This window comes from Brachycentrus maculatus, unplaced genomic scaffold, assembly GCF_059751285.1.
Source record: "Brachycentrus maculatus isolate JH-2025_06_01 unplaced genomic scaffold, ASM5975128v1 h1tg000374l, whole genome shotgun sequence".
Taxonomy (NCBI): domain Eukaryota; kingdom Metazoa; phylum Arthropoda; class Insecta; order Trichoptera; family Brachycentridae; genus Brachycentrus; species Brachycentrus maculatus.
Window position 1 is genome coordinate 1,460,050 of NW_028281123.1, and position 4,951 is coordinate 1,465,000.

At 29.0% G+C, this 4,951-nt stretch overlaps 1 protein-coding gene across 1 annotated transcript in view; it reads left to right on the forward strand.

The window, feature by feature from the left end:
• Window positions 1–4,261: 4,261 nt before the first annotated feature.
• The window catches only part of LOC148303303 (sodium-coupled monocarboxylate transporter 1-like), a 23,358-nt gene continuing 22,668 nt past the window's right edge, over window positions 4,262–4,951 (forward strand). Inside the window, exon 1 of the mRNA XM_088270229.1 lies at window positions 4,262–4,449. The gene's annotated coding sequence lies outside the window, so the exon portion shown is untranslated. The remainder of the gene's footprint in view (window positions 4,450–4,951) is intronic.

Genomic DNA, 4,951 nt, shown 5'->3' on the forward strand with positions numbered 1-4,951 from the left:
GTGTTGTGCTATCATTGCACTCTATATAAATAGTAGCAACTAATTTTTGTTCTTACTACAGCGTAATACTGAAACAGTGCTAAGCGGGGTCGTACTGTTTTTTATTTCAAGCATAATTTCTGAAACAGCGTTAAACGTAATATTACTGTTTTTGGTTTCACTGCATCCAAAAACTGCAACAGCGCTAAGCGAGGTCTCGATTTGTTTGGTTTTATTGCATAATCTGATGTGTTTTGCTGTCAATGCACACTAAATAAATAGCAGCGATTTAGTTTTGTTGTCTTACCATCGAGTAATACTGAAACAGTGCTAAGCAGGGTCTCACTGTATTAGGTTTCATTCCATTATCTGATGTGCTGTGCTATCATGGCACTTTAAATAAATAGTGGCTATAAATTTTTATTTTCTTACTACCGTGTAATACTGAAGCAGTGCTAAGCGGTGTCTAAAGTATTTGATTTCTAGCAACATTTCTGAAAAGGCTTTAAACGAGTAATTGCTGTATTTGGTTTCACTGCAACGTAATACAGAAACAGCGTTAAGCGAGGTCTCAATGTAATTGGTTTCTCCATTATTTGACGTGTGTTATCATTGTACTATAAATAAATAGTAACAATTAATCTTTATTGTCTAACTATCGAGTAATACTGAAACAGTGCTAAACGGGGTCTTACTGTATTTGGTTTCGAGAATAATTTCTGAAATGTGTTTTTAATGTATTTGGTTTCACTGCAACGTAATACTGAAACAGCGTTAAACGAAGTCATACTGGATTTAGTTTCTCTCCATTATTTGACGTGTGTTATCATTGTACTATAAATAAATAGTAGCAATTAATCTTTGTTGTCTTACTATCGAGTAATACTGAAACAGTGCTAAGCGGGGTCATACTGTATTTGGTTTCGAGAATAATTTCTGAAACGTATTTCTAATGTTTTTGGTTACACTGCAAAGTAATACTGAAACAGCGTTAAACGAGGTCTTACTGAATTTGGTTTCTCTCCATTATTTGACGTGTGTTATCATTGCACTCTAAATAAAAAGTAGCAATTTATTTTTGTTGCCTTACTACCGCGTAAAACTGAAACAGCGCTAAGCGAGGCCTCACTGTATTTGTTTACTGCATTATCTATATGTCATTGCCGTCTCTTAAAATGAATATATTGTTGTCCTATATGTATATGAGTTTTCATCTGTGGTGTAATAATTATCATTTATTTTAAAAAAAAAACAAAGTTATTTATAAAGTATTTTATAGTGTAGAAAAATTGCACAATATACGTTCTATTTAATTATGAAAATATTTTTGTGATATTTAGATTGTAAAATATTTTTTGAAATGTTTTATAAAAATTAAATACATAAAAAAAAAACTTAAAAATGTTTTATTTTCATCATGGTGATATTTATTTATTAATATTTATTTTTTATCACATGTATTAATAATAACATGTCCTCACTGGGTTTTCCCGTGTCAAGTCGCAGTCGAAATGCGATCTCTCTGACGAATGTGCGGAAAAACGACGCATGATAGATGCTCGAAAGGTGATATAAGAAAAGAAAGCAAGGTTGAGGTAAGTAGTAGCGATAAAATTAAGAAAAGTGTGTTGAGATGGTTTGGACATGGAATGGAATTAGTGAAAAAAATAAGAAAAAAGTGGTTGGTAATAGAAACCGAGGAAAGCCGAGGGATAACTTGGCATGATCTAGTATTTCAAATACTTAAATGTGGTCGGGTCAGTAGGATAATCGGCGGGTATGTAAAGAAGTCGCATAAATGTGGTAGAGGCGAAGATGTTTGCAAAGACAGATTGGTGTGGAATTTTATTCTCTCTGCCTACCCCTGTGGAGAAGCGGCGTGATGGTTAGTTTGCGTTCCAGTTTTGTAGTAAAAAATGTTTAATAATGGGCAGAACTGTGACTGTTACACAAGTGTATAAAGTGATCACTTAATCCAGCAAAATGCCAGGTCGTAAGCCCTGGGGTGCTCAGACAGTTATCTTTCGTATAATAATGATAGATCAACAATTTGAGACACCTGTATAACTCATCAGTTCTGATTTAATCAGAACATTAGTTATGATAAGGATTTTCGATTTTTTAGATATTTTGGGCGCGTGGAGTTAATGAATGATCACCGAATGGTAAAAATGACGTACAAAGTGAATGTCGTTGGACTTTGACGTGGAATGTGGAGAAAGACGTCACATTATGTATCATGTTGATATTAAATTCAATTTAATGTCTCGTATTTAAAAAGAAAATTATATGCAATATTTGACCAAGCTTCACACATTATACTATTTTTTTTAAATTTATTAATTTTAATAAAAATAAAATTAATTGAAAGAAAAATAGTCTCTAGAAAACACACTTCCCAAATATACGAAATCGACATACAAAAAATAGAATATCAAATTTAATATCACAAAAGTCCTTCCTGGGTTTTACGATGTCGAGGGCACATTTTACAACACTTTTTATTTTTAATTATGTGATTTACTAATTTATAAACGACATGCAGTTAAATAAGAAATGGCCGAATGGCACTTCCATTATCCATTAAAGATTTTTCAAACCCTTATTTGCAACCCAATGGTGCATAGGGCACTGCATCATATAAACGCAGTGTGATCGTAAACTCATGAAGGGAAGGTGATCAGCCCTCCGCTTCAGGTACCAGTCCAGTGTTATTTTGAATAAATATTAGAGTGGAAAAATCACTTTTATTTATTTGAACCCCCGAATCGAACCCGGGATCTTAGAACGCAGCCGAGCGTGCTGACCATTACACTACGGAGGCGAACATTTAACCAATTTAAAATAGGTCTTTTATACTAAGTTTAATTTTTAAATGACCATGAATACTGAATGCAAGGTGTGCAGCTAGTAATTTTTTAAAAAAATACCGTTTTGTATTGATAATAACAGTTTTATTTTTAGGATTATACTTTGACGAGATATCATTTTTAGTGCGGCTAAACCGAGAATCGAATTGGGGTCTAAATTTTGAGAATAAAATGCTGTTACCATTAAACTACAGACATGAGTAATATGAAAATTCAAAACGCTGTGAAAAAAAATAGGTACAAGGAAAGCGTTCCTAGAAAACCATTTTACTATAGGATATTTAAATATAAATTAAAGCAAATAATTTTTATGAATCAACATCTATTCTTCAATACCGTTGCTTCTAACTACTCGTATGTGAGAAAATTGTAACGTTATAAGTATTCATTCATTCTGTTCCAAGAAATATTCAGATGACAGAAAATAGGGTTGCCAAAAAGTTGATAAAAATAATTACAAAATATTATATAAATATTATATAAATATGTATATATATATATATATATATATATATATATATATATATATATATATATATATATATATATATATATATATATATATATATATATATATATATATATATATATATATATATATTATAACTTTGTTTTAACCAATTTTTATTTGTACACTTTTTCCAACCCCGGCTTCATACTGTTTTTGGACGATTCCATTTGTAGCTCACAGGTTGTCGTCCAGTATTCGTATTCGCTGCGCAACGCTCAATAAAAGCAACATTTAGGAGTTTTTTTCACGGTTTTTTCAATCACATTTTCTTACGGTGTACGGAGTGCGAGGGAGTTTTTGGTATCGTAAGGGAAGGATGATTAACTAAAACCTAACATGAGTATTTCAATGTTTTAGAATTAGTTTGTTCAAGAATTGACAGTAAATATGGGAGTCGAACACTGCAATATATCGTTCCGAACATTTTTAATTTGTTGCCGACGGATGTTAGAGGTCAAAATAAATTATGAAACAAAGGCAAAATAAAGGAATGGGTAAATGATCAAGAGTTAATTTTATGAAAATTGTAAAATGTTTATATTCTTAATTTTTTTCTCTTTTTTGTGTCTATATTAGGTAAAAATCGTTAAAAACAATCAAAATGTATACAAAAAGAACTCCACCGACAAGACACACAAGGTGGCTTGGTGGGTCTCTGCAAAAAAAGTTTTAAATATGTATAAATTGTGATTTAAATAAATGATTTTAATTTAAAACAAAAAAAAGTTGTTTTATTTTATAAAGTTTATAAAATGTGCCACAAAGTATTTGCGAAAAACATTCAAGAAATAATATATTCAATTTTATTTTAAAACGAGTATAGCGTGTGGCAGCCCTTATAGCCTTAGAGCGATACAATAGATATCATTAAAAGAAGCGAACATCTTTTAAGAAAATATTTGTATTGGGAAAAACGAAGGAAAATGGCTCAGTTTTTCCCGTGACAATTCGGCTGTATGGTTCTATAGTATATAAATCAGTTATAGTGGAAAATCGATGTATTACCCACGCGAGCTTAGAGAAGTTGTTTTATAAGTGAACTGAATAATATTCTTACAATTTCTAATAATAGTTTTGAAGTACAAAATTGTAAGTATTATTTTCAAATTATATTTGTAATATTTTAGGAATTTTTCTTATAACTTATAATTTAATATATCATTTAAATATATATATATATATAAATATATATATATATATGTATATATATATATATATATAGATAAATATATAAATATATATTTATATGTATGCATATATATATATTTATATAAAAATATATAAATACATAAATATATATAAATATATATATATATATATATATATATATATATATATATATATATATATATATATATATATATATATATATATATATATATATAAATATATTTATATATATATATATATATATATACATAAATAATATAACAAGCCCGTATTTTAATATGACTTTTTTTTAGTAGATAACAAGAATGGTCAAGGTTTTTACAATTAAATGATAATAATGATTTAATTTAAAAAAATATATATTAATAGTTTATAACATGAAAAAGTCATCAGTTTCACCCTTCAGGTAATATTCCATGGT